This window comes from Tamandua tetradactyla, chromosome 23, assembly GCF_023851605.1.
Source record: "Tamandua tetradactyla isolate mTamTet1 chromosome 23, mTamTet1.pri, whole genome shotgun sequence".
NCBI lineage: Eukaryota > Metazoa > Chordata > Mammalia > Pilosa > Myrmecophagidae > Tamandua > Tamandua tetradactyla.
This window is the reverse complement of record NC_135349.1, coordinates 5,630,419-5,639,002: the sequence shown is the minus strand read 5'-3', so window position 1 is coordinate 5,639,002 and position 8,584 is coordinate 5,630,419.

Here is an 8,584-nt window from a genome sequence, read left to right as displayed (position 1 = left end):
CCCCTCCACTTTCCCCATCTCACTCTTCTCCGTGTCTCCTGGAGGAATTTTCTTACAAGGACCGCTGTCCTATTGGTTCAGGGCCCAGACTCCAGTTTGGCCTCGTCTCAACTCACCACGTCTTCAGAAACCCTATTTCCAAATCAGGCCCCACTTGCAGGTCGGGTGGTAGGACTTGGACATGTCATCTTTTGGGGGGAGTCACAATTTACCCCCTAATGGTTCTCTCCATAGTCACCAGAGTGAAACCTCTCAGGTAAGGACACTCACAGGAACTGGGGAAACTGCACCTGATCCGAAGAAAGGAAAAGTTGTCTAGAAATAGGAGTCAATGCTGGCAGCTCCCAGGCTAAGGAAAAGCAGGCTGAGTCCCAGGAGGCCTGTGGGGAGGGGCTGGCCTGGGACCCAGGGTAGACCGGCCCTCCACACACACAGTGGGAGGTCGGGGTGTCCCCTGCACCCCGCCCCCCCAGCCAGGCAGGAGTGCCCTGGGACCGGGCAGAGCAGGCCCAGCAAATGCCCCCCTGTCACCGCTGCCTGAGACACTTTAATTTCCACTCTACAAGTTCCCAGTAATTTGCTGTCCAATTTAGTAGAAATACACCCACTTAATGGCAGATCCAATTAATGTGCTTTTCCCCATTTGTCAACTTAAGTAGTGGGGGGTTTGCTTACATTAGAACTGATAATGAATTACTTCAAGCAGCAAAGCACGACCTGACTCTAATTTCTTGTTTTCGGTTGGTTTCCACGTCATCTTTGTGTGAAGCAATTGGGTGGCGGGGCTGAAGTTCTTGGGCAAAGAACTAAAAAGGGCGCTGGGGTGGGAGCGGCGCCACAGAGGCCACCAAGGGGGGGGGGACTCGGTCCTGGCCACAACGCCACAGGGGGCACACGTGTGTCCGCGGTGGGGAAGGCAGTGCCTCGATGGCTGGACCTGCCTGAGGTGGACCCTTCTGCCGGGCTCCTAGGTTGGAAGGACCAAGAGTTAAGGGGTACTGGGGTCTCTGCCCAGAGCAGGTAGGCAAAACAGGGCTCCTCCAGATGGCAACTGGATTTTAGACATTGATTTAGTTTCCCAGCTGCTAAAACAAATACCCTGCAATAGGGTGGCTTATGTAATGGGAATCTATAGGCTCACAGTTTTGAGGCCAAAAATCCAAATTCGAGGTGCCAGCCAGGCGAAACATTCTTCCCCAAAGACTGGGGAGTTTCAGAGCTGGCTGCTGGAGGGTTGAGCCTTGGGTTTTCCTTCTACCTGGCCATGCACACGGTGGCGTCTTCTCCTTTGGATTAAGGCCCAATCATTCGATTTGGGTGCTCCTTAACTAATAACGTCTTCACAGGTCCTGTTTACAGATGGGCTCACACCCACAGGAGGAGGACCTGGAACCTGAATGTGCCTTTTGTGGAGAACACAATTCAATCCCCCGACACAGGTTTCTCCGGGCAGCAGAGCTCCTGGCACAGACTGGGCTAGCACAGCACAGGTGCTCGGCACAACTCCGTGAAGCAGTCAGCGAGGGCTGAGAAGGGCCCCCTGCAGTGGAGGCCTCAGGTCCAAGGAGCTGGAACTGCAATAAGTTGGTGTCAGAGAGCCCCTTCTGACACCCTCCGGATGTTTCCACAGCCCCTGGGAATCATCTCAGCACTTACGGGGAGCAGGGAGCTAAAGACAGGGTTTGGGTGTCAGCTTCTCCCCAGGCTACGGATGCATGCCATCAGTTCCCTTCTTCTTCACCTAGAGCTGGTACACAGTTGCAGGGAAAAGAAGACGTTGTTACTTGCTTCTTTACTAAAAACCCTGGAAAATCAAAATTGCCATGGAGAAACATTTTGAGCCTTTGCTGGTGTGGGCCCGTCGTCCAGCCCTCCTGCTGCCTGGTCCTAGGGCTGCCTGCCTGCCTCATCACACATTTGCTCCTTGAGCCAAATTCTGTCATCTGGTCTATCAATTTGAAGCACATGAATCTGTTTCCCTACCAAGACTTACTTTCATAAGTCCCACTGTGCCAGGAGAGGATGCAAATGGATAGAGGGATCGTTACTAACATTTGGCCATACTTGGTTTGTGAAACACACTTTTAAACACCCAAGATCATCCAAATCCAGCTGATTTAATTTCTTCTGCAGTGGGGTTTTGAAGAGCATGCCAGTTTTTAAGACCGGAAAAGAAAAAAAAAAAAGTCTTATAAGCACACTGAAGTTTTATTGCAAAATAGGACAGAGAACAAATATCCTTTCCAGTCCATCTCCTGGGAACTCTGCAGGCCTGGCAGAAAAGTATCCACTTCCTGCCTGTGACTCTGAGATGGATTATGTCACATGGTTAATAAATCCCAAATCCTATTTTTGGGAAAAGAGGTTCAGTGGGAAGCAACAAGGCAAAGTCCAGTCGTGCGCTGGAACTCAAGGTTTCTCAACAAGCATGCAATTCTGGGGGGACAAATACTTGCAAGACCCACCTGTGTCCCTCGGGTTTCTTGTTCTCATGTTTCACAGCACCAAGTAGCTCTAGAGAGGGGCAGTGCAGGATGTTCTTATAAATCATCCTGAGTTCAGTGGCCTGTCTTCACTAACCACAAAGCTGCCTCATGCGCCACAAAAGCCAAGGTCGAGTTTTAAACCTGAGTATGTATTTCCTTTGGAGTGAGCTAAAGGGTAGCACACCCTCTATGCTCGAAAAAATCATCACCAGCTCAGGGTGATAGCATAACAGAAAAGGAAAGGTTTCAAAAGGCACAAGATTGAATAGACTTTAAAAAGAACTGCTCCAGTAAGCACATGAAAAGACGCTCACCGTTATTAGCTAGCCATTAGGGAAATGCAATTCAAAACCACAGGGGATACCACATCATACCTACGAGAATGGCTATTATTAAAGAAACAGAAAACAACAAGTGTTGGCGAGGATGTGGAGAAATCAGATCTCTCGTGCATTGCTGGTACAGCCACTGTGGACAATAGTTTGTGTGGTCCCAATACAGTTAATACAGGATTATCATATGACCTGGCAACCCCATTCCTAGGTATATTCCCACAGGGACTGAAAGCAGGGACTCAAGGAGATATTTGTATACCAATGTTCAAAGCAGCATTATTCACAATAGCTAAAGGTGGAAACAAATGAAATATCCATCAACAGTTGAATGAATAAACAGAATGTGAGCTATCCACGCAATGGAATATTACTCAGCCATAAAAAGGATGAAGTTCTGATGCATGTGACAATATAGATGGACCTTAAAAACACGGTGTTGAATGAAATAAGCCAAAAGGACAAATATCATTATGATTTTACTTATATGAATAAATCATATTTATGATTCATAAACACAGAAAGCAGATCACAGGTTGTGGTAGGAGGTGACAGGGAGCTAACGCTTCATGGTGGCAGAGTTTCTGTTTGGGGTGACACGGAAGTCTCTGTAAAGGATGGAGGCGATGGCAGCAAAACATCACGAGCGTCATCAACACCACTAAATCGTACATTTAAAAATATACAGTATAAAACAAAGCCAAGACAGTCAGGCTGCTGTGCACTGAATGCCCTTTAGGCACCTGGCACTGTGCTAAACTTTCACATCTTCCACTCAAAGACAGCTCTGAAATAACCTTGTGAACGACACAAGAAGTGAGAGACTACCACAATGCCTTTTTGTAATAAAAAACTAACAGAAAGTCATGTGCAAACTTGGGGATTTTTTTTTTCCACTTTAAGAGAATGGTGTACTTGTCTTGGATTGATGAGGGGTTAAAAGGAAAAAACAAAACAGAATGAAAAAAAACCCACGTACTTTAATATTATTAAAATAAGATCTCCATGTCCCAAAGAGGTGAAATTGCCCCAGGTATGTCAATAATAGACTGGGCAATGGAACTTTCTGTGATGAAGGATAAAAGGTTTACATCTGTGCTGTGAAATATGGCACAAATATGACTGTTTAGAACTTGAAATGTGGCTAGTTTAAAATTTTGAAGTTTAAAATTTTATAATAAAATTTAAATAGTCACACATGGCTAGTAGCCATCGTATTGGACATTGCAGGAATAATTTTCATAACTTAAGCTTCATTAATTTTTTTTTGGGGGTGGGCATCTTGGGCTATCAATGGAAAAGTCTGAAGCTGATGTGACAAAACAGGCTGTCTTAGTGAAGCATGACATGAAAGGTTTGACTGTCATCCTCCAAGACCTCATCAACACCAAAAAGACAGCAGTTAAAAAGCTGTCATTCTCCGCAGTCAAAAATTTGATTCTTCATGTAACAATGACTGTTTTTGTGCTTTTATGCCAGGACTTCTCCATTCCCATTCACCTTCCCTGTACTTGAGACTTTTGACTTGAATACTTAATGAGGAACAAAACTGAACTATGGGGCTCTAGGCAGGCAGGAGGCTTGGTTTATTTACTGCTCTATCACCAGCATCTCCTAGGGTGCCTGGTACACAGTAGGTACCCATTAAGTGTTTGCTGGATGTAGAATGACTATCCTGTAAGGAAGTGGCAAGGTTAAAAAAAAATCAACACGGCATGAAGAAATAAACTGTGCATTGGAGCTATGCAGGGTTTCAATTCCAACTCTGCCAGCTATTAGTTTAGGAACCCAAGCCCTTCATTTCCTCATCACTAAAATGAGATGCTTTTTTTCGGGGTTGTTCTGTAGATTAAGTAGTGTCAGACCTAGTGGAGCCACCATCTGTTTACACCATGGGGGAGGGAGCTCAGATAATGGCTGCTTTCAGCCTAACAGCAGGTGAAGTGTTTTTAGGAGTCACACCACTCTCTTTAGTTTCTCTTTTAATAAAACATCCTCGTTCGAGCACATCTTGAGAGAACAGTAAGGGAGTGGGAGCACAGGAGTTTTGTAATAAATTCAGCCTGCGTTTCGTTATCTTGTGAAAACATACCAGAGGAGCTTTGAATAATAAATGTCTGAATCAAGCAGGAGAGAGAACCCACCATCCCAACAATTTTTCCCCAACAGACTAGAATGGAAACGCTTAACAAAGAGAAAGCCTGGACTTTATTCAATCAAGTTGCTATATCTTAATAAATCCTAAGTGGCACCAAAACATTTCTAAGAAATGAAATAGCTTGATACATGCTTACACTCTTATTTTTTCCAATTTATCAACGTACTTAGCCAAGGCTTGTGATCTTTCTGGAAGGGGCTTGAGGAGGCCCAACAGCATTGAGAGGCCCGTGTGCATCCTCGGGCAGAAGTGAAAATTGCAACAAGCCCGCTCACAACGAATAACCACGTGTTGATGAGGTGTGAGATGTGGCTTCGCACTGACACTCTCCAAAACATATTTTTTAAAGCACAAAATTTTTCTAACACATTTCTGAACTGAGTCCAGCGTTTTTGTGTTCATTCTTGCTTCAGAATTTGGATAAACAAAATAACCAGGAAAAAACAAGGTCTTCGCGGACGCAGGCCTTCTTGCTGAGCCCCTGGCTCCCTCTCGTGGCAGGACTGAGCCTCGCACGTGCAGTCACGGAGCAGAAGGCAGGCGACTAGGGTTTTCCCACCACTTCCAGCCCCTCAAACTAAGCAGATGCATAAAAAATATTCTTCAATTCACTGAATACACACACGGTGGGGACGGTGCAGGGCAGCAACGTCCCATCCCCTGGGGCTTGCTTCAGTTGCTCCCCTTCAGAAGCAGGCAAGAATTTTCCATCTAACTTTAAAATCTGCCCCAGTGAAGGCTTGACACCCTTCTCCCAGGACACTTGACCTCAGCTGCCAACTTAAACATGCTTTTTAGCTTCAGAAATAAGTATTGCCTTCAAAGAACCTGATTCGCAGGTTCTAAAAAGGTAGGTTTTTCAGTCAAGAGCCATGTCAAAGTAATATGAAAAAGGTAGAAAACATTGTTACCATTGAGAAAGAAGGGGGCTTTGTGCAGGATTTAAATTCTAGAACTCTTTCTCATCTGGGGCAGGCCCCCAAGTCTGAATGATTCTTAATTAAGAACGAACTAGGCATATTCATCCCTTTTTCGTCTTCCCACAACAAACCAAACCAAAATCTTATGAGTCTGAGCAGCAAAGGGCAAAATTCTCATATCCGCGGGTCAGGTCTGAAAGCTAAGTCCTATAGTCTGCCACTTTTGTGGTCTAAAGCCAAATTCGTTGCTCTCCATGGAAAGGTGATAGGAAAAAAAAAAGTTTTCGGCCTAATATTTGCCATGTAAAGGATGCAAATTTTTAAATAAGATAGCTGGTTCTGAGCTTCCAGGACCTTTTGAGAGACAGCATGACATAGGTAGGGAATAAAGAGAATACCAGAGTATAATATATTTCACCCAAACCCACAATATTTACACTGAACCAAAGTGAGTGTCTAAGATATTCGTTATAGAATCCATTAATAAAGAGGGGAAGGAAAAACTGACTTTAAAAAGAAACCCCCACAAATGAATATGAATGCTGAATCATTAAATTGATATGTCTTTTAGTCTCCAGTATTTTAGAGCACCTAGAAATAAAAACCTAAAATTGTAAAATTGTAACCCATGTCAAAGTCTGAAATATGTTCTACAACTAATTGTGGTGCTGTGCTTTGAAATTTATAGCTTTTTGTATATACGGTATCGTTCACAAAAAAAGAAGGAAACAAAGTCTGTTGTGATGATAAAATATTTAAGCCCTCAAGCCTCCTATGTTCTGGAGCAGCTAGAAGGAAAAATATGAGAGGATCATTTAGTAACACATGACAAACTCTGGGATCTGTCCTATAACCACTTGTTGAAGAGTGCTTTGAAAACTACTGCTTTTTCATTTCTCTGCTTTGTGTATATATATATATTATACCATACAATAAAAAAAGTTAAAAAAAAAAAAAAAAGAAACCCCCAGTGTTTAAATGCTGTTTTTAAAAGCATATTATTTGCCAAGCTGCAACCTTGCACAGTGGCGCTGGAAATGCAAACTTGTACTCACCTGGATGCAGGCATGACAGGGAATACAGTGCAACCTGCTCTCCCCCAAGGCACCCCAACACAAGATTTGAAAAAGCTTGTTCCCCTTATGCTGCCTTCTCAATTTCTAGAGGAATTCACACATGCAAACGTTTGGAGTTCATTTGCCACGTAGAGAACAAAGTTTCCACATATAAAATATATCAATTCCCCTCTTTTCTCAGCTCACCTTCATTCAACAAGTTTTTCTGAACAGGTCTGAGTCCTTACTGTTTTGAGAAGGGGAAAATGATAAGACAGAGTGCCTTTCCCATGTCCTGTGCATGACACCCCCTTAGATGTCCTACAAAGAACAAGACACTTCAAGGCACCCGAGAATTCTGCCGATGAGGTAGCTACGCACTTTAAGCAAGGGCATCATACAGACACGTGATGCTTTCTCCAAGTCCGTTTAAATAAGCAGCAGCACATGGTGCTCATGAACTTCAGTTTAATAGAAGATATGCCTTAAGAGCTAGAAAACAGCCAGTTTCCTAATCTTCTCCAAACAGATCAAAATTTGTTTTCTGATAGAGGAAACAGAACTAAGTAGGCGGACCGGGGAAGAGAAGACAGGGTAGGCCGATGGGAGAACTTGATGAAATGCCACAGCCACCCTAAAAGATTTCCCTCTCTTGCTATGTACCTAAATAATAATAATGATAAATTTAACTATAAGGAATCTACTCAAAATACAATCTGAAATGACCAAAAAAATTACAGGAACGTCTTGTAAAATGAGACAGTTTATTTTAGGAAAAAGTTTATCCTGTAAAGATAAGCTTGCCTAGGAAGCAAGGACCTTTGAAAATAAGCTTTTCCAGTCAAATTTTAGTAGCATAAATAATCACCTCTCAATGAATAGCCTGCATAGATTGAAGTACAAGTGCATATTAATTGATCTGATGAATCACGTTTTGATAAACATGGGAAAACAGGTGACACTTTGGAAGCAGAGGGGAGCCAAGCTGAAGTTGCACTCTCATTAAATCTGACTTAGGCTTCTAATTTCAAACTTTCACATGGTGTATGTTATCACTTGGCTGTGTTGTGTTTAGGTGGGGCAGTTTTTGTTTCAAGAAAAGTTTCTACCACTCACTAATGTCAAAGCTCTGAGTTCATATATAGTGTTCAGAAGATCCCATGATTCTATTTCTTCTGCTTGCAAGGGTTAAAAAGGAGACACTAAAAATTATCTCATGAGAAAACGTAGACAGACTTCTACAGCACATTTTCTTATTGCGTGAAATTACAGGATAGTAAACGGTCTACATGAAGTTTGGAATCCATAAGGATTTACATTAAGTTCTAAAATACATTTCTTGCTTATTTATAAAATCACCATGTAAGAATGATCTACTTAAGTGCAAGAGCATCTTATTTTAATTCTCTATAGATCTGCAACTTCATTCTAATATTTAAAAAAGGAAATTATGTTCAAATGTGAATAACCAAGTTCAAGGTCTTTTATGCATTGTTTCGAAATTTAATGTGACTGAACTGTTTAATGCTTAAAAGCCTTTCAAAGGCTTAATATATATACATATATCATATATACAAGAACTGCAGTTCTTTTAAATAATCTCCCCTATAGTTTTCATTGTTAAAACTATATA